The sequence below is a fragment of the Rhinolophus sinicus genome, linkage group LG03 (assembly GCF_036562045.2).
Source record: "Rhinolophus sinicus isolate RSC01 linkage group LG03, ASM3656204v1, whole genome shotgun sequence".
NCBI lineage: Eukaryota > Metazoa > Chordata > Mammalia > Chiroptera > Rhinolophidae > Rhinolophus > Rhinolophus sinicus.
In genome coordinates, this window is record NC_133753.1 from 26,642,729 (window position 1) to 26,665,465 (window position 22,737).

Sequence of the window (22,737 nt, forward strand, 5' to 3'; positions counted from 1 at the left end):
ATTGAAACTCATAATAGAGAAGGGATTTATTGGCTAACTGGGAGTCCAGAGGTACAGTGGACTGCATTGATTGTTACAATGATGTGAAGACTCAATTCATTTCCATATGTCTTCTTTTTTATACCCAATGTTGGTTGCCTCCTAGGGCTAACTTCCTGGTGATTGTAGGAGAGCTGGCTGCAGTCAGACCTACATACTGTCTTATTCCCATTCAACAGGAGAGCTTGTCTCCCATAATCAGCCAACATCAACGCAAAGCTTTATGCTGATTGGCTCATTCCTGATCCAAACCCAGTGACCATAACCTAGATCCATAACAATTGGATTGCCAGTGGCCTAGACCAACCAGGGCTAACTGCTGGAACTGAAGGTAGGCTTGGTCCCACCCCCACTACATGGCTGCCACCGATGATGCTTACTTCTGTACAGGGATGGAGAGACTGGGTTGCCCAGATATACAGATGAAAGTCACCTGATCCTAGCTTTCTGTGAAACAGAGAATGTTCTTTTGGAGATGCTAAATAAAGGTCAAGTAATTTCCTCTTTATATGCATTGAAATACATCTTTGGGAAAATTACTTTCTGCAAAAAGGACAAGAAGATTGAAATTGTGAAAGAGATAGATGATTTAAAGGCAAGGACATACAGCCAACGACCTGGGGAAAATTAAATGACTTGCAAACAAAGTCTGGATATTTCAGAAAGAACATTTTGTATGAGGCACTTTCATGGTGGGATCGTACAAAGTAGAATGAAAGAGGACAATGGTATGTTCAGATGTCACGTGTAGGACACTGAAGTTCAGATTTGTTTCTCAGACTGTTCCCTCTGTTATTGGAATGCCTTGCTCACTTAGCACGTGTATTAAGCATGACTGTCAAGGACACTCACTGTCTCTGAGCTAAGTTTAGGCTAATACGCTGATCTCGGCTCTTCCTCCAAACAGCATAAATTCATTTTCCTGGACTTCATACCATGGACTAGGAATAAAACAGTGGTAGTTAGGTGAATGCAGTTCTTCTTATACTGCATTTACCTCTAAATCAACAATCAGGTAGGTTTGTCTTGTTGGTTCAGAGAGGAATTGGGCCAATTATTTTGATGCACACAAAAATAATTCTTTTTGGCACAGATGTTCTTTGACTTAAAACTCCTGCGTGTAAAATCTACCCAAAGAAAAGAAATGTGAAGAGATCTGCTATAATAAGATTAAGCTTAAATGGTAAGGCAGGTGTTGAATATAAAATTGATTGGTTATGCCAACCACAAAATGGTCTAATTCATTTCCTCTACAGTTCTACAGAGAAAACAGAAGAAAGCCTGCTGTTTGTTTTTCTGCCCTACCCTCTCCCTGATGCAATTCTCATCTTTCCAAAGTGATCCTCAAAATCTAGTTCAATTTCCACTTCCTCCATGGAATTTCCTGGACTACTCCAGCCCCTATCTCTAGACTTCCTGGCCCTCACTGAAATACTACTAAAGAATGGGGATTAAAAGCTCAGACTGTGATGCCAGACCTGCAGTCACGCTACGTCCTCAGTCTGCTAGCTGTGTGACCCGGGGCTCGTCCACTCTGAGCCTGTTTAACTAAATGTAGAAACTAAAAGTACTACATTTAAAATGGGACCAAGAGTGTGTCTGTGAGAATGAAATGAGATAATGCATGAAGGAGATAACGCCTGACCACAAGCAGGCATTAATAAATGGTAGCTATTATTAATATGCATTATAATACATAGTCTCTCCTCCTGACTGGAAATAGCACAACACAGGACACACAGTATCTGCTCAACGCATCCCTATTTGCACTGAACTGAAGGGAATCGAAAATGGTTTTCAAAGTGAAGGATGATTATGAGCCAGGTTGGAACAGGAAGGCTCCAGGGCAAGGGTCACACTGTTGTTAAATGGCTTGCAGTGTGTACTCCATAAAGGTGCCACGGAACAACCACAAAACTCCACTGATTCAAGTGACTGAAAGAACGTGCACAGCCGAGTCTATCAGAGGAAGAACTTAAACAAGGACTGGAACTTTCTGTTGGATGGCAGATCAAACAGGAATTTGGGTCTTGCTGGAATTCAGAAACTAGCCAAACTCACTTAGGAAAATTTCATTTGTTAGATTGTAATGGGGCTGGAGGGGAAGGAGCAATGTTTCTCATTTTTAAAGAGAACAGTAGATTTTCAATCACCAAAAAAAAGAGTCAACAAATGAGCCACATACAACAGATCTTTATGTGTTTGCTCATTCAAATAAGTCTATTAGGCCTTGGATTGAACAGCATTAAGCAAACCATCACTTGTACTCGGCATGCTGGAAGTTTCTTTCTCAAACACAAATGTCCATTGCTTGTTTGTGGCCAGTAGTAAGAGACACAGAATGATATAAATCAGCATCAGAGCTCTGGCTCTGTTCCCCACCAGGTACAGTCTTGGAAAATTTACATACACTTTCCAAGGATCAGTTTCCTTACCCATGAAATGGGAATAATAATTCTCCCTAACACAGATGGTTGCCATGATGATTAGACAAGATCATTCAGACAAAGAACTCAGCTTAGTGTATCTGCCATATAGCAAACACTCAATAAATGTAAGCAATTATGGTAATTTTGCAGTCTACTGTATCTCTGGACTCCCAGTTAGCCAATAAATCCCTTCTTCATTATGAGTTTCAATCATTAATAAGTTTTCTTACTTGCAGCCAACAGCATTCTATTTAATACACCAACCACTGGGCAGTTGAACTAAAACCCAATATTATACCCCAATTATTCTACAATTCAGATTTCCTACTATTTTTCTTTAGCATTGTCTTCAGATGCTGACTAGTTTGTTTAATCACATCTTTGCATGAAACTTAGAGACAGCACTTTGCCGTTTTACGGAATTTGCATTTTTTTAAACCAATAAATCTTCTGAATAGTGCTCTGTGGATATCAAGAATGATAAGGGTAAGTGCTGCTGCTGAAAACCTGTGTAGGAGATGGGAGAATTAGACCCAAAAGTGAGGGAAATTGATATAATTTACAATTTCGTTCTTGAGAAATCAGCTCCTCTTCCAAATTGACTTGTTTTTCTACCTTCAGTAAAACATGTTTCAATTTCTTGTCTGACTTGAGAAAACTTCTATAAATCAAATACCTACCAAATCATTTATGCCCTTGAACTGAATCCGGGAATTCTGAGTTATGATATTATACACCTAACACAGCAAGAATGAGCTTAAAGTAATTCTCCTCGGAGAGTGTCACAGAACAAGATGTCCTTTGTGTATATCTGGAGGGGATGTGATGGTCTCCCTGTCACTGGGAGGCTGCCAGGAGCTGTGATGGGGCTGGGACTCAGCAGTGATGCATTGTACCTTTCACCTGGACCCCTTTGGAACAGTAACGTATTTGTGCAAGAAACTGCCCAGGCCTTTCTGCTGGTGAAAGGAAGCACAGACACTTGACCTGCATGAGGCCTGGGATTCCCATCAGCCTTACTATAAGAAAGTTGAAAGGGCTAAATAGAAAAGCCACAGCCTCACACAGGCACTGGAGCCACTGAGAATGCACTGAGCAAGACAGACACGGCCCCTGCCTTCCTGGAGCTTACAGTCTTGCGGGAAAGACAGTTAATGAATAATTGGGCAAATGTGAATTAATTACGACTGTAACGAGTGCCCTGAAGTACAGAACACTATTGGATTGTATACCGGGGAGCGGGTGCGAGGGTTCAGCATGGAAGTGAAAACACAATCAAAACAAGCACAGATACATGATGTAAAACACAAACTTTACTTCAGTTTTAAAGATAAAGCTGGAAACGGCAGAGAACTATCACATTTGCCTGGGGTGGGACTGGCTAAGTCTCAGAGTTTGGTGATGAGGCTGCCAGAAGCTAGGGAGAGTTTGAGAAGCCCTGGCTGAGGCACAGAGGGCTTAGGTTCCAGAGGTGAAACCCTCTAAAGAAATGAGAAGGACACCGACTGGCCAGCTGGAGGGCAGCCCGTGGCCTGGAGATCCCCAGCCCAGATGGTCAGCCACCAAAACCTCTCCCTGGCTTCAGCATTTTCCACATTCTTCACTCAGATTTCAGTGTTGTCTTCTCAGCCCAGGAGCCCCCTCTTGTGTTAATTTGCAAGCTAATCTTTACTGATGAAGCTATTTGTCTTGGGATATTAAGAAGCCAGCGTGAGTGTGTGTGTGTGTGTGTGTGTGTGTGTGTGAGAGAGAGAGAGAGAGAGAGAGAGAGAGAGAGAGAGAGAGAGAGAGAAGACAGACATCTGACCCACTCCCCTTTCCTAGTACACTCTCTTCACCTCTCTCTTTGGGCAAGCATCAACTCATCTGCTAATTGTCTGGTTTATGTCCATCCTCTGGGACACAGTGGACTCAAAGGCAGTGGTGATGTAATTAATATCAACAGCACCCCTCTACCCCCACCCTAGCATCTTCAAACTCCTCTGACTAAATCTCATGAGGCATTTCTGAGGTGCAGAGAAGGGGTGCTCTGATTGCCATGGGATGAGGGACTGATGGTAAGAGAAAGAAATGGAGGTAGAGAGGGCTGACTTGTCCTTCACAAAGTATGTGGCATGGAAAACACTCGGAAAGATCTCACCCTCCACAGCCCCCCAGAGTGATATCTGCTGCAGGCGACTCTCGGAATCTCTAGAACCAGGAAAGCTCACAACCCAGTAGAACCTGAATGTTTCCAGGGACTCGCCCTAGAACTATTGAATCCCTGAATTCTTGAACATCGTCAAAAATATAAAGGCTGTAAGTAAAACCGACTAAAGGATAACTGAAAAATTAAAACGACTCCTTAAAAACCCTAATCATTCTATTACTACAGGACTCCCATTATTGGTAATGGTATTTTATGTTCTTAGGTCCCTTGACGTGCGTCACTAGCTATCAAATAGTTCGTCACGCCTTGCTATCAAAATAGTTCGTCACACCTAGTTTGTCATTACCTCTGTGGCAGTAATTACAATGAGCAGAGAGTGCCTGTGTCAATACATGGATGCTGACAATTAACTTCATGGTCCCTGAGATTTGCACCCCTGTACACCTGTTCCACCATCAAATGTGATGCCTTAAGGTGCAGAATACATTTTTTTTAAAGGCCAAGAATGTAATGTATGGTGCATTTCAAACCAATTGGAGAAAAGAGATATGTTCAATAAATGGAATTGGGTTGATACACTCCCTGTTTTGGAACAGAGGTAAGTTAAACTCTCTCCACACCGCCTTGTACCTTACCCAATAATTAACTCCTTATGATTAAAGAGCAATACACAAAACAAAACTATCACCTTGAAAACATACATATATATAGGAAATTTTTTTTACAAATAATCCTGAGATAAAGTTTCTTAAAGCAATACGGCAACTCCAAAAACCTTAAACAAAACAACTGACAGATTCAATTACATGAAAATGGCAAATTTTGCAACTAAAAAGATGCCATAACAGTGGTGTAGCCACTATGGAAAACAGTATGGAAGTACCTCAAAAAATTAAAAAAAAGAACTACTATATGATCCAGAAATTCCACTTCTGGGTATTTATCTGAATGAAATGAAATTATTATCTCCAAAAGATATCTGCACTGTCATGTTCATTGCAGCATTATCTACAGTAGCCAGGAAATGAAAACAACGTAAGTGTCCATTGATGAAATAATGGATAAAGTAAATGTGATACACACACACACACTAGAATATTACTCAGCCATAAAAAAGAAGGAAATCTTGCCATTTGCAAAACATAAGTGAATCTTGAGGGCATTATGCTAAGTGAAATAAGTCAGAGAGAGACAAATACTGTATGATTGCACTTACATGTGGAATCTTAAAAAGTCAAACTTAGAAACAGCCAGTAGAATGATGGTTGCCAAGGGCTAGGGGTGGCGGAAATGGGGAAATGTTGGTCAAAAGATTCAAACTTTCAGTTATAAGATGAGTAAGTTCTGGGATTATAATGTGCAGCATGGTAACTACAATTAATACTGTATTATACACTTGAAAGTCGCAGAGAGTGGCTCTTAAATGTTCTCATCACACACACACACACACACACACACACACACACACATATACACACACAAGACAATTATGTGAGGGGATGGATGTGTTAAACCTTATTATAATGATCCTTTTGCAATATATATTTATATCGAATCATGACATTATACATCTTAAACTTACACAGTATGTCAATTCTATCTCAGTAAAGCTGGGGAAAAAACCCCAAACACAAAATCAAAAACAAAATGGCACAAATGGGAACAAATAGAGCTACTGTGTTTCCCCGAAAATGAGACCTAGCCAGGCAATCAGCTCTAATGCATCTTTTAGACCAAAAATTAATATAAGACCCAGTATTATATATATTATATTATAATATTATATTTATTATATTATATTGTATTATATTATATTATATTATATTATATTATATTATATTATATTATATTATATTATAGACCCAGTCTTACATTATAGTAAAATAAGACCGGGTCTTATATAAAGTTTTGCTCCAAAAGACGCATTAGAGCTGATTGTCCGGCTAGGTCTTATTTTCAGGGAAACACGGTATATACTTGCCCAGCTACATCCCCAGGAGATCTTTTCTCAGTAGAACTCCTCTTATATTTAACACTCAGACTTCTTCATCAACTATACATATCTCTCCAATATAACATGTTTGGGGCCAAGGTTTATATAGAAAAATTTATTTGTACATCCCCCAAAATCAATATAACATTTTAAACAAAGTAATATGTGTATGGGGAGGGGAGGAATTCTCCAGTTACTTTCCAAATATAATTAAAGGAATGTCAGAATCACATGCAGATATTTTGAAAAGTGTAGAATGTCAACAAAGTGATGTGAGTTGGATGCTGACAGTGCTCAGAGAGGCCATGTGGCTGCACATGTGTAAATATCTGTTTAAAATCACATTCAGTGTTTGGTCATTAGGAAACAATGTTCTATGCATCTGACATACTACCGTGTTTCCCCAAAAATAAGACCTAGCCAGACCATCAGCTCTAATGCGTCTTTTGGAGCAAAAATTAATATAAGACCTGGTCTTATTTTACTATAAACCGGTCTTATATAATAATATAATGTAATATAATATAATATAATACAATACTGGGTCTTATATTGATTTTGGCTCCAAAAGATGCATTAGAGCTGATGGTCTGGCTAGGTGTTATTTTCAGGGAAACATGGTAAATAATTTGTTACATATATTGACATTTTTCTATGTTTTAGGAAATGGTTGGTAGTGATGGATTGACAGGAGAGGGGCTGCTGGTTAACATTTTCACTTGGTGTCTGGTTTTTGGGAGGTTCCTGGTGGTATAAGAGAGATGCTTGTATTCACAACCAGTAGAATAGGAAAAAATATTGAGAAAATATATAAAATAACTCATTTACATGTAAATGAACAAACAACCACTAGAGAATGGGAGAAGAATGGAAACAGATAATTCACAAAAGGCTAATTGTGAAATTAGCCAATAAGTATAAGCAATACCCAACCTCACTAATAAATAAGAAAATGCTATAAATACATGAAAACAATGAACTACCATTTTTAAAATCCATCAGATAGACAAAAAAAGAAAAAGTCTGATAATGTTAAGAGTTGTGGAAGATTTGAGAAATCGGGCACTTTTACGTTGCTGATGAATGTGCATTGAGGAAGGCATTATTCAAGGCAAATTGTCAGTATCTATTAAAAATGGTAATGCACATATGCTCTACTTTAACAATTTCTTTCTGGAAACCTATTATTCAGAAATACACATGTGCACAAAGATATGTGCATGTATAAAGATAACTATCACAGCATTATTTGTAATAACAAAAAAATTTGAACAGATCCAAGTACACCAAGAATTTAAATATACTATGACACAAAATGCCATGTAGTTGTTAGAAAGAGTAGGATAGGCTTACATGTACTGATATGGAAAGTTCTTCAAGGCGCATTAAGCGAACGCAGCAAGTTGCAGAACAATATGTACAATATTCCATATTTATGTGTAGCTGTATATATAGGCAAATACGTAAAGGAAACTGAACTGCTGACAGCAATTACCTTGGCAGAGAAGTCGTTCGAGGAGGAGGAGGTGGTGGAGATGAATTCTCATTCGACAAACATTCCAGTTTCTTTCTTCACATTGTTCCTCTCTGCATGAGGACACAGTCCCATGCTGCTGACCTCAGGAATGGTCATACGATTCGCTTTAGCCAAAAACGGGATGTTGGCCACTTACATGCAAAATTTTAGAAATCAGGATATCGGCTGCCTCGTCTCTTTCTTTCTCCCATGAGACAGACAATGCTCCAGATACAGATTAGTTTTCCCCATCAGTTTTGGTTCCTAAGTGAAAGAGGCAAGAAGCAGAGCTGTAGCTGACTTGTGAAAAACGTGAATTGTGAAGAAATCAACATGTGTTGTTATAAGTTGCTGAGACTTGGCGGGGTGTTTGTTACTGTAGTATAACATAGCCTACCCTGACTGATACAAATAAAGGAAGACTTCCACAGGTTTTCATCTGTATATTTCTCTATTATATGAGCATATGGCAATACCATATACTTACGTATTACTTATATAATAAACTAATTTTTTTATATGACGTCTTAACAAAATTATAAATGACTATGTGTCAAGGACCTTAGGATTGTTGACGAATAGAAACTGCAAAGCTAAATCTTGGAATTCCAAGGGCAATGTTTAAGTGCCTGCCTGAGACCTTCAGGCCAACTCACCATGACTGCAATCTGTAGTACTGTGAAAAGGTACAAGGTGTGTTGTCAACCCAGTGGCCAAGACATATGGTGGTTAATTGGATATGCAAGAATTCTTCCTGTGCACATTAGTGGGGGTGGGTATGGGGGAGTCAGGGCAGTGAACATTCTACCCACCAAACCACAGTGTGAGGGGCATCCTATCAATGGTGGGACCACAGGGGTTGCTTTTAAAGATATGGGGAGACACTGTTCTTCAGGGGTAAGGATTGAATTGCAATGACTGTGGACTCACAATTGTCTGAATACGTCAGTCCCTTTGGATGTGTCCTGAACACAAAGAATCTGAGAACCACTGACCCAAGAGCATTTAATTGCATGTAGACTCTTATTTCCTGGGAGCTGCTGCCCCTTGCTCAAATTTCAGACTCTCGATGCTTGCTCAATGATCCAGCACCTCCTCTGTGTCAAATACGGTAATTGCCATGAGCAATACAGATACAATCTGCTCTCAAACTCACCGCCTTCATCAATAATACATACCCAGAGGAAGGGATAACAGTTATAGCAGAAGTAACTCTTTCTGAAGGGGATAGTAATTTCCAAGAATTGTGCCAGATACATAATTTCTAATTCTCCAAAAAGATCCTGCAAGCCAAGTGTAATTACCCCTACTTTTTTGGATAAGGACACTGAGGTTGAGAGAAATTAGTGAGCCTCTTTCAGGTCTGACAGCCGGTAGGTAAGGGTCAGTCTCCAGTTCTTTTTGTTGTCAATACCAAGTCACCGCCTCTGCAAAGGGATGAATAAATAATAGCCTCGAAAGGGGAGTGACTAAGCCTTGAATCAGAACTTTAACTTTCAGAACAGGGTACAAACATCCAGCTTGTTGTTTCCATTGTCCCCAGAGAGTAAGCAGAGCCCTGGTTAGTGGCCAGCCTGGCAATCTGACTTAGGTTAGCTATGGTTAGCATTCCACCCTTTTTTTCTCCCCCAGCTCCCAACCCCTCCTTCTAATGCTAAAAGTAAACATCTGACTTGCTTGAGGCTGAGGGTAGGGGTAAGGAAAGTGGTCACAATAGGTCTACTGTTATGCAAAGAATTCTAGATGCAGATCTAGGTTGTGGCAGGGACCCCAAGTTCCAACCCCTCAATTCTCTTCTGGGACTGAGGTTGAAGAATTGGTCTTGTCAGCTCAGTACTCTAACGTTCTTCCTGGTTAAGCACTCAGCACAGACAAATGCCCTAGGACATCTAATTCAGGCCTGTCCTTGATTACTTAAGAAAGTTTATCCTCAACAAGGTAAGGCAGGGCTCCCAGCCCCAAGAGAGTGTTTTCCCACTCAGCGGGTGAGCTGAGAATAGTGAGTGGAGAAGTTTCACCAAGAGTCCAAAAGATCCCCGGCAAGAGGTTTTGGGGGTGGTCTCCTTCCCCAGGCTCTGCTTTAGGGCTAGAGGTCGAGGGGTCCAGCCAGCCTTTGTGCCTGAGGACCATCAAGGCCCAGGGGACCCTGAGAACAGAGCCTGGGCTTCTTAGCCAGATGAGGGAAATTAAGGACAACCTACAGGACGGCGAGTCAGATTCCAGTGAGTGGCTCAGCCTTACATTATGGATCGAAGTAAGGGAAAAAGAAACTCTCTCAGCAAGTGCTCCAGCTGGTGCTATAATGACAAAGAAGAGAAAACTTCAATGAGAGATGAACAGGGTGTAAGGATGCCCTCAGGAAACATGTCCTTCTTCTCAGGATGTGAGGAAACTGTACCAACAGGTTGATGGAGCAACAGGTGGCGAAGGTTTCATCAGAGTTATGATTCAATGAAATGGAGGGTAGAGTTTATGTTAGTGTTCCACTTTATCTTAGTAGTGTTATAAAGACTCTAGAACTTTATTTATGGACTCATCAAGGGTCAGAAGGGGTCACTTAACTTTTTCCATTATACTCAGTTGTGCTTTTTTAGGGGAAATTTTGTGCCCTTGTGAAGTTGGCAGTTGGGCTTCCAAAAAGCAGTAATGTACTCTGGTTTTGACCTGCTCCCTCCTTCCACTGTGTGCGTGCTTTGAGGAAGAAAGCGTCTTTTAAAAACGACTTTGTTTCTTCTGTGCGTAGAATAGCCTGTACTAGGAAAAAGGGTGGTGTGCCAAATGTCAGGTGGCATTCACTCTCAGGGCCGTGCAAATGACCTCCTTACATTTTGTCCCCTAGGTGCCTTACTTGTCACCCTCTAGTCCTGGCCTGGGGGTCGGGCACAGTGCCATGAGGAGACCATGAACTCAGTTGTTGGATAAACAAATGAGGTGGACAGGGAAGGACACTCATTGGAAAACTCTGTACACTGGGGTTTCACAGCCGTTTTCCAGAAGGTTCATGATGAGGTAGGTGAATGCGACCGTTAGTAGTGTAGTTGTCTTGTCAGCTTAGGCTGCTATAACAGAATTCCACAGACTGGGGGGCGTAAGCAACACACATTCTTTTCCTCACCGTTCGGGAGGCTGGAAATCCAAGATTAAGGCGCCGGCTGGTTCAGTTTCTGACGACAACCCTCTCACTGGCTTGGAGAGACGGCCTTTTCGCTATCTCCTCACATGGTGGGGAGAGCGCTCTGGAGCTCTGTCTCTCTCCCTCTGCTCATAAGAACACCAATCCCATTGTGGGGGCACCACCCTCATGACCCCATCTAAACACAATCGCCTCTCAAGGGCTCACATTGGAGGTTGGGCTTCAACAAATGAATTTCTGTGGAACACAAACATTCAGTCTATAAGAGTACTGTACAAAGATTACATGTTTGGGTCCCTGCTTTTGTACAAACGTTTGATCACGGAGGTAGACAGAATTCTAAGATGCCCCCAAGATGCCTGGTCAGCACACCCCGTGTAATCGCCTCTTTTGAGGTGGGTGGGCCTAGCCAAATCAGGTGAGCTCTTTAAAAGAGTGTCTAGAGGTCAGGGATGGAAAAAGTCAGAGAAACTGGAAGCATGAGAGGGATGAGAAGGCCTCCCACAGCTGTACTGTGGGAGGGACGATGGAGTGGACCACATGGTGAGGAAACACTGAAGGCCTCTAGGAACTGAGATCAGGACCCGGCAACAGTCAACAAGAAAGTGGGCACCTCAGTCGTATAACCAGAAGCAACTAAATTTGATCAAATGCCACGAGCGTGGAAGAGCACCTCCGGCTTCTGATGAGGCCCCAGCCCAGCCACCATCTGGATTTCAGCCTTGCAAGACCCTGAGCAGAAACTGCATGAAAATCAATTTGCATTGTTTTAAGCCACTAAATTTATGGTAATATTTTTACACCATATAGAAAGCTAATACAATCTCCTTTGTCCAATAGATCACTCCATATCTCCTGGGTTCCTTTGTCCTATTAAAATCAGCTTCTATTTGGCTGTTTGTTACATTTTTCTTTCATATTAATACACAACCTCTTTCTTTTTTTTCTGTTTCCTTTGGGAATTTATAATGTCAATCTGTGGTACACGTTATTTTAACACTATTTAACACAGAAAACTATATTGTCTTCTCCCACAAAGCATCTCCAGGGTACATATTATGAAGCTACTGTTTTCCTCCTTCCCAACCAGTGTTCAAGGCTTCCAAAGCTTAACATTACATTTATTACATAACAGTAAGACATGGGCCCAAACAACTTGCTGCCGGGCTTTTAAATATAGCAACAGCAGAAATCTCTTCTAGGCTTGATGAAGAGCCACTTCAAATATCTCCTAATTTCAGCATTTTGCTGACCTATAGAATAAAAAGTCTAAAAATGGCTCTGAAGATATTTAAGTGCACTCACAGGAAACCCACCCCTCCCCCACTGGACACAATGATGAAAGTAGACGGGATGTAGAAAGGGAAGCCAGTGCCCTCCAGTCCTTGGGATTAGCAGGCAGCCTTGAAGGAGAATTGCCTGTGTGTAAAACACTCTCAGGGGAGAAAATAGAAAAGGCACAGCAGTGGAGCCCATCCACGTTGGCACCACAGTAATGGGACTCAGTGGCAGAGCTGGCCCTCCCTTTGTTCCCTTTTGTAATTGGTGGGCCCATTAGAGGTTGTATTCATCTAGAGAACTCTTAGTTGCATTAAGAACCCACTCAATTCAGCTTGAGAATAGGGAATTTCTTGGCTTGGAAGTTGGTTGAATAAGGTGCTGTTCCCTTTGACCTCCCCGTGTCAATTCGACTCTCAGGCACCAACTTCCCACACAGTTCCCCTCATGTCACTCCCACCCCGAATTTCTGGGCTTACCCCATGGAAAAAGGGGGCCTCTTTCCTCTAGTCCAGCCACCTGCCCTGGGTTGCCTGGTCAGGCTTTGGTCACATATCCTCCTCTTACATCAACAATGTGGCCAGGAAGATGGAAGCTGTCATGTGGTTAGGACAGGGGCAGTGTCCACTTCTAGAGCAGGAGCATGAGGTCACAATGACTGAGAGTGGGGGAAGGGTGGGTCCCAGAGGAAAATCAGGGTGCTGCCACCAGAAGAGGGTGGAATGGACACTTGGGTGAGCCGGCATCACTGAGCAGTCTGCCCTAACGCTGGAGGCCTCGAGAGGCAATGGGGACAGAGGATTTCAGCCCCCCCTTGTGCTCCCTGAACCACCCAGCATCCTACTGTGCATCTGTATGTGTGTGTGCATTTCGCCCCCATCATCAGCCTAGAAGCAGAGACAGGTGTACATTTATAGCACATTTTTTTCTCTGCTCTAGGCCTTCTCGGCTACGAGGTGGTAGGAATTTCTGTGCTCCTGAGCTTGTGTTTCTCTGAGAATGGACTGCCTTCCCCCAATACACAGAAAATCTGAGGGCCATATGAGGACTTCACACCATAGCCTGGCTTGCCAAGTGTGGGCATCTGGGTGCAACAAGAAAACGGGAGGCGGGAGTAACCCAGTGTCCACACTGCCCTGAAGCTAGTGCTTCTTCCCATGGGCTCATGGTGTTCCTCTGTCCCCATTCACATCCTATCAGACCTGCCGCCTGGCAAGGCCTTTCTATACCCACTTCCTGCAGGTTCATCCCTGCGCAACTGTGAGGGGTGCATGACCCCCACTTTCTGGGTTGGGGTGGAGGAAGGGCTCAGAAGTTGCTTCTGAGCTCTCGCCAAAGCTAGACAGAATGAATACTCACTAACCATTCAAAGCACCCCAGCCACTTCCTAGGACAGCCTCCATTTCTTCCTTGCCAGCGAGACTTCTCTATTCCATCAAAGAGTTAAATAATTTGGACAGTAAGGCAGACGACTTTCACTATATTAGACGCATATTTAGAAACTGGGCGTGCTCTAGTTGCGTGTGCTATAGACAAAAAGAACAGTGCCAGTTTGTTTTGCCCAATTTTATTAATCCTGGGGTCTATTATAAAACCACTCTAATATATCAGTGCACCTTAAAATGTATCCTAGTGGGATTTGATTTGATTGATGATACTTACATCACTAATTTTATATTTAACATGAGGAATGTGAATGAATGATCCATTTATGTATCAAACTTGTATTTATTGAGCCAAGGGATACAAAGGTGTTTAACTCTTTTCCAAAAGCTTGTAATCAACCAAATGAAATAAGTGCATACATAGCACATAAATAACTAAATATGGTTCTATATCAGAATTGGTCTGTTTCTTTAAAAAGCCATCAGCTTATTCTAAGTTCCCCAAACTCCTAGCTGGAGGGGTTTAACTGAAATTAGCTAAGGTTTTGGCTCAGGTGCCTGGTATAAAAAGGGCCACTAAGGTCTGAATACTGCGACAGATCCTGGAGACTGGGGAGGGAGCTGCAATGTTGAAAGGAATCCTTTTGCTTCAGAATGAAGTAAGCCGCTTTTGACTGCTGGGTGGGTGAGGGTGGGGGGTGGGGGGTGGGGGCGGGAGCTGTGTGAAACCCAATGAAGGAAATGCCTAAATCATTCTTGATCTTTTGGCTTTTAACAAGAATGAAGCAGGAACATCAGATTATCAATGAATGGCATATTACCCATTTGGAGAACCTGTTGGTCAGTACATTGTGTGAGAGAATTCATTAAAGGAGACTGAGCATCTTAAGTCAGAATAGATGGTAAGGATGCAAGGATAGGTGGTGGGCATTGACAGGGTCTGCTAATGTCACCATGGAGAGGCAGCCTCAACAACTCGGATCCAAAGTTTAAACATCTCTGGGAAGGGCCCTGTCTGCCTATCTTTGGTCAGATTTCAATCTAGGACCAGTCCACTGCGGCCATGGGGGAAGGGTTATATCATAGAAACTAGCTGATGATTCCGTAGCAGCCATGGCTATGTGGGGAAGACAGCCATGTGGCGGGTGTACGAATGGGGTGGGGGGGAGCTGGGCAGACAAAAGTATACGTCCAGTATGCCTGACTTCAGTGGGAGAGGTTTCAGTAGTTCCATTTTAATTTCCTGCCACTTAGCATTGACATACTCCTGTTATTTTTATGATGTGAATGTTAAGCCCAGTGTCACGCAGGGCAGCCTCCTGCAGGGTCTCAGCTCCCGCTCCCCACACAAGAACGCAGGATATGGTGAGGCCAAAAAGGAACACCCACGGAGCTATAGGTAGGGGAGTCATACCACTATGGTCTCGCTGGAGGCTGGCTTCACACGACGTGCGACCTGCAGTGCACTTTTCTGCCAAACGACTGACGACTCTCCTCGATTCTCCTCGACTCGACTCCCCACCCTAGCCGTTGCAGTTATATTAGTGGCCAATGGCTCATTGGTTACAGCTGACGGCCAACCAGCCACAGCTGACGGCCCGAGCCAGCACCTTTCCACATGAGGCCGAGAGCCTGGAAACTGCTCTCTGGGGCTCTGTCCCCACACCCAGTCCTAAAGAATGAGCCGTGGGTGAAATAACCCACCTGGAATGGTGAAACCGGGCATTGTTCTTCACCCTGCAGCCCATGTGTCCCCGCTTTTGTAACCTGCCCCAGGAACTCAGTCTTTCCAGAACTGGACTCCTGGGGCACTGGGGTCCTTCACCTGAACCTGGGCCTATATCCCAAGCTTCACTACCTGCTGGTAGACTTCCCTGATACTAACACATGACTCCCTGCTTTTTCCTGAATTCCCAGCTGCCATGCTTTTAGCTCCACGTGGGGCAATTAACTGAGCCACAATTACTACCCCACAAAGGCTGCCTTCAAGACGAAGATCATTGGATTATTGGCAATGCATTGATGGAGAAGTGAAATGACAAGAGACTGAGAGCTGGCGTTCCTGAAGGCAGTCAGTCCCATAATTGTCGGGAAGAGCTGGGTGACCCCAAAAGTCCATCTGGGGAATTCTTATATTTTCCCCAACTTCCTCTTCTGTGCATACTTCTGGCATAGGGAATTTGAGCTGGCTGGAGCGGATGGGTGAGGTAAAATATAAAGGCTTGGCAGTTTCAAACACCAAAATAACAAAATCTTACTGTAGAGCCTGCTGTAGTTATCTGGCTAGTTTATGAGAATGTCTGAAAACCACACGCAAAATACAAATCACAGGGCAACCAATAGAAGGTCCTCCAGTGCTATCTGTTTTCCTGGATGTGACCCTTCAGAAACCTCCATGGGGGTCTTTGCCATCTCCTGCCCTTCCTAGGGGATCAATAGGTTGAAAAGAGGGCAACATGTGAAGCTCTCCAGTCGACTGGACTGGTCGTGGGAATCACTTCTTAGACCATCAAGCCCCCACCACTCCCCCCTTAGGTGAAAAGAGAGCCCAGCTTCCTGTGGTTTCTAGGCCTCTCGGGGATGACCTCTGAGACAGAGGCTGCTCCCCTGGTGTCAAACCAGTACTAACACGGTGGTGTCAGGAAAGATTTCTCCTACTCTCTTGGGGATAAAGACATGATTTAAAACATCCAATTTTTAAAACTCCAAGAATATGAGGAGACAATGATCTCCAAGTCATTGGTCTTTAGAAAGAATCACTAGACTTTAAAAAAACAAACTAACTCTCAAAAAAAAAAAAAAGGCATGGTAGGGATAGTGCTAAAGCCCTTAAGATTTCTTTGTTCTTTTTGTTCTGAGTATAGACAGTCAACTGCCGAATTTTGGGGGAGGCCACATGGCACAGCAGGAAGAAGATAGGTATGGGAGGAATCCTAGCTGGGCCCTTTCTGAGCTGTGTGACGTTGAACAATTTATATAACCTCTTTAGCTTTACTTGACTTATCTAGAAAATGAACATATTAATAGAATCTCCCTGATGTGAAAAATTAAATGAAAGAATGCACACAAACTCTTAGCTCATTGCTTGGCACACAGAAGAATCTGAGGAAGACAAATGTTTGTGAAAAGGAGATGGTAAAATTCTAGTGGAACAAAAGGCAAGCAGGCACTTTAGGAAGGTGGGGCCATACTCATCTTACAGAAAGTTCCTTGCGGTTCTGGCTTTGTCCTGCTCATCCTGAAACCTCCAATGCCAAGCATGGGCCTTGTATACAGTGGGCACTCAGGAAATATTTATTAGATTGAACGAAGCCTCAGCTCAGCCCTGGTTTGGATGGAGAGAGTTTTGCAGAAAGGAAAGGAAGGCAGGTGAGAGAGAAAAGGACAGAGAGGCAGGAATGAGGCAGCTGGCGGGGGTGAAGGACACAGATGACAAAGCCTGAACTAGGGAGATTCCAGATGATAAACTCTAACTTTGCCCTGTCTTTGGAGCCCCCATAAAATTAATAGACTTGTGATGGAATGGTTTCAAAAGTGCTTTGGAAGCCAGATGGGAAGCTTAGGTCATTGTTTTGACTTGCAAGCTCAAGTGAAAATGACAAGCCCCATTTCTGCCTGCAGGGGAAGGTTCAGCCATCCTCCACCGTTTCTGTCCAGCACTGCTAAGATGGAGACCTCCCAGGCCCTCTGCTGTTGCCCTTCTGGAATGCTATCTCCTCCATCAGGCTGTCCTGGGCAGCCGGGGAGGTGCTCGCTGCAAGTGGGGCAAGGAGAACTAGACATTCCAGCCTCACAACAAAACACAGCCTACACCTCCTAGCAGAGGTGAACAAAACACCAAATGCTAACTAAATTCTGAAGCTGGGTGCCCAGGGAGGCTTTTAAGCCTTAGAGAGTTGTAGTTACACATGAAAGCTGTTGGAAAACTGTAAGCTGCTTGTTAGTTATTAGTGTGGGGAGAGGGAAAACATCAGACCAAGAGATATGACAGGGTCCTGTCATCCTCTTTACAACCCACCCTGCATCAGACAGGCCCATTAACCTCTTTGGACCTTAGCCTTTCACTTAGAAAACAAGGACAACTTCTCTGACCTTACCAGTGGTCACAACAATCCCTTGCTTTTCTGTGCTCCCAAACCACGTAGCTCAGATTTTTACTTGATGCATATTTACTCTATCTGACATGAGCTTTCTTTTATATATGTATTTCAGTTAATTGTTTACACAACTCTTGACTCAGCAGATTATAAATCCCACGAAAACAGAGACTGGTGGGAAATGTAGTCAATAATTATACTTTTTCAATTATTCACTTAACAAATATTGACTGAGCCCACTTGGCACTGTGCTAAACTAAAGAATACAGAGGTGAGCAAGTCGGATAAAATCGCTGCTCATGAGAATTTTCTTTCTGGTGTGGAAAATAGATAATAATGACAACACATAACATATACAAGAAAAATAAAAGAAGGACTCCTGCATTGCAGAACTCCAGGGGGCGCTATTCCTAGCAGAGTATAATGTTAGTGGTGCCCCCTGTTGTGCAAGAGCAGCTGCCCTGGTGATACTATATGCCCAGAGTATGGCCCAATGCCTAATACGTGATAGGCATTCTGTAAAGATCATTGAAGAGCAAGTGAATGCATAAATAAACGGTCTTTCTCGGTGTGGTAACGTTTTTTACTGTCCTACTATATCCATTTTTTTCTCCTTTCTGCACGCACTTCCCGGCTCCTTGGAGTCAGGCAGGGCCATGTGACTAATTCTGCCCAGTGAGATGCCAGCAGATGTGATAGAGTCACTTCTGGGTTGGTGCCTGATCCCTCCAGCTGCAGAGCAAGGCAGCTACAAGATGTGGATGCTCTATAACCCAGAGCCCTTGAGTGATTCTGTGGAGCAGAGCAAACCCTCACTGGATATGAAGCATTTGCAAGATAAACCTTGGTTATGTTAAGCCACTGAGACCTTGGGGTTTGTTTGCTACTTGCCATAGCCTAATTTATTCTGACGAAAGCTCTCACCCTCCTGTAAACTCTTTAAGGGCTAGGCCACAGAGCCATTCATCGGCCCACACAAAGGTGATCAGTAAAAAAGAACTGATAGGCAAAAGAGCAATTAGTAATCATAATTGATTAATAAATATTATCAGTGTCTTTTTCCTCTGCTTTTGGGCATGTGCTCCTGTGGGCCCTGGGCCACAATGGCAGGATTGTTTGTTTCCAGTGGGTGGGTTTCCTTCTGCCCTCAAGGCCCTGTTTGTGTTGGGTGAGCTAATGCTGCCTTTTCCACATAGGAAAAAACACACCAGCTTCTTTCCATGTGATGCAAACACCTGGAGAAAGGACATGATTTAGGAAAACTCTAGGCTCCCAGAGTTGGAGCAGTTGGGGTCTTGGCCTACCCAAGACCCCCAGTGTGGCTCACGCAAAACAGAGAAACTCTTTGTAGCTGAGCTGTGAGTGTAGACAGAGACATGCACCAACGGTCGGAAATACACTGCTCCAGATCCATTTCCTTAGACCAGGGGTTCTCAAATCACCCGGAGGGCTTGTTCAAACACAGATTGCCAGTTTGTGCTGCTGCAGGGTGTCTCGGGTGGGGCCTGGGAATTTGCATGGCTAACAAGCTCCTGGGTGATGCTGATACTGTGGGCCAGGGACTCCATTTTGAGAAACCTTTGCCTTAGACTGATGTTCTGCCTCTCAGAGTTAAGGTTAAATGCAATACCACTGAGATTAGCACTATAACCTGCTATCAGCATGAATGATAGAGGATGAACTCATTTTTTTCAGATTACTCAGATCAAAAGAGGGGAAAGGTTGGAGGTCATTTTCAGGTAGGGGACAGTCTGGGGGGAAAAAAATCCCATTTGAGGGCTGCTGCTCAGAGGGGAGGGCTGATGGGTATCACAAATGAAGTTCTGGGGATGAGAGCCAAGAGGAAACTGGGGCCAATATGGGTGCAGAGGTGGCAAGGGAAAGACAGGTTTAACAGCTGACCATTGGGTAGTGAAAAGAGCACTGGACTTAGAGTCCAAAAACTGTCAATCCTTTCCCATAAGGCCTTGCAGCTGCTGGCAACAGCTGAAATGAACGACTCTGAAGTCAGGTGAAGCAGATCTAACAGCTCTTATGGGTAGATGCTGCCAGGTTTCTGGGTGGGTAATCCCAGGCCAGGGTACTATCTGTACCAGGCCTGAGACCCAGGGCAGGAAGCCACCAGGCATCTTCCTTCTGACTTATTATTTGTGGTCCCAACAAGGTTGTGCTGTGCCAAAGGGTTAGCGTGGGCAGCAGTGACTCACTCAGCCTTTTGGGGAAGCAGATGCTGCCACTGCAACCAGCGCTGCCATGGAAACAGGCTAAATCAATCCCAGATCCCTGTAGGGGGCAGAGAACAGGCTGCATGCAGCCAGTAAGCTGGAACAGCTTTGGTTCTGTTCTGGGTACAGACACCAAATCGGTGAGCACAGCCGGTGTGTTCGGCCACAGAGCTGCCCGGGGAAGCTGAGTTCGGAACAGCAGCAACAGAAGATGGTGCAGGGACTGCAGCATGTGACAATGGGGGACAGGAGGCTATGTGTGATGATGGCACAGGGGCACTAGGCTGACTATGGAATATTTGTGCTTTATTGATGGGGTGGGGTGGGGTGGGGAGAGGAGGTGAAACCATTGCTCTTGACTTTTTCCGCTCTCCTATTTGGAAAGACCTAGGTCTTATAAAGCTGCTCCCTCGCTAGACAACGTGGAGCTGCCCTGCATCCTAACTGGCCAGAAATATGCCGGGAGAAGAAGGAAACTGAGGCCAGTGACCTAAGCAAAGTCCCACAGCTTTCAGAGGCAGTCAGGCTGGGCTCCTATACCCCGGGCACCAGTCCTTTGTCATTTTCCACTGGACAGCGGTCCCAAGGAAACAACTTGATGAGCATTGGGTATCTGCTCTCCGAGGGAGTGGGTGGTGCCATTAACAACATATTCTGCTTTTCCCAAGAGCAACAGTGTCTCTAGCCAGCTTTCCTCACCTTCAACTCCCAAGCCAGGTGAATGAGTTTCCACTGGCTCCATTGACCAGACAGTGGAAACCCAAGAGTTTCCAGGTTTGCCCAACATTCTATCATTACAGGGCCAGGAACAGAGCCAGAACTAGGACTCTGGGTTTTCATACCACCCAGCTCTGGGGTAGGTGAATGTCTAAACTCACCAGTCCCACCTGGGGATTCTTGGACCATTACCCCAGTTGTCCCCTCTATCTATTCCCAGCTGAGGCTCACAACTGGCTGTGGTGACATGGGCACATCTTTATGCCCGGAAGACCCTCAGCCCTGTGCAGTATCTCCCCCACCCCCACTGAAGCCACATCAGAACTTCCTTCCCCCTCAGAGCTCCTCCCCTACAGAGGGAGCCGTGAGGAACCTTCCTCTTACATTTCCAGGGTGTGATAAAGGTCACTGGGGGGCTTCAACCTCCTTCCTGCCCTCCCCTCCCCCCTGCTCCTTAAGGAAAACCCTTTCACCAACCCATCCTGTGTCTTTGATCCATTAATTAACTCCTAATTGTTCAACTCCTACTTTTCTGTGAGCTCTTCCTCCTCAGTCTATAAACATATGTGTATTTCTCTCTCCAACATGAAAAAACAATCAGACCAAACATGTGTCTCCCTCGGGTTACTTTCTTTCCCTATCTGAAAAGCTTCTTCTCAGAGTAGCCTGTACTTTTTCTCTCCCTTGCGGTACCTCCCACGGGGTCCACATCTCACTCTGTAATGTGGGCCTCTCAGCTCCTCCTCCTCCTGCTCTGGCATCTAGCAAGGGCATCTCCTCAGGGGTTGGGTTCCAAGTAGGGGGTTTGAGGAGGGTCCCCTCACCCCAAACCACACATCTTCTCTTGAGCCCCAAAGCAGTCGTGCTTATGCTCCGTTTCCAGAACCGCCTCCTTCAGCTCCAGCATTTGCCTTCCCTACCCACCCCCACCCCCAAATTGGGCTGCTAGACATGCAAGGCCCTTATGTGACGCCAGAGCCCAGCCTGTTACTTTGCTGTCCCCTGGCTTTCAGTACCTGTCTTTCAGAAAATGTGCAGAAAGCCCAGCAATACTTACTGTCTCACAGACCTCGATCCTTCCCAAAGCCTTCCACAGCCACCAAAATGTAGACTGTCACATTTCAAAGGGACCTTCTTGCCAAGGGTCAGTCCGTCTCATGCGGGACGACTGTCAGAGGATCAACCTGTCTGGCTTGAGTAGTTCCCAGAAGGCTCTCTGCTTGATTAGAACGTCTATAGAGGGGCTTTGATTAATGCAAGTGTCTTCCTGATTTTGATCTAAAATCGGCCTCCTTGTAACTTCCACCCACCTGGTTCTGCTCTATGGTCCTTGGAAGAAAATGAGTCATCAATCATCTAACTGGTCTTTCCTCAGGCTACTGCAAGAGGTGATGATGAAACTGTTTGCTCTTTCATAGGTAGTGGACACCTGGGGAGGCTAAAGCGCTGTGGAAAAGCTCGGCTTGGAGTTGGAGATAGAACCCAAGTGTCTTAACTTCCCAGGCCAGCCTTCATTCCATTACTCTGCATTTGTTAATCCTTGACAATTATTGAGTACCTACTGTGTGCCCCTGGAAGACTGGGTAGGCATTGGAGGCCTAGGGGACCTTGATGCTCTCTCCAGATTATATCAATTCCAGCTCAAGACACACACACTTCAAAGCTCTTGCTCAGCCAGCAAACTGGGTGGTCTCATCTTCACCCCAGAAAACCAGGCTTCTTCCTTAGTTTCAGCTGCGTCCCCCAGCACAGACTGACAGGTTGGAAAGGAAAAAT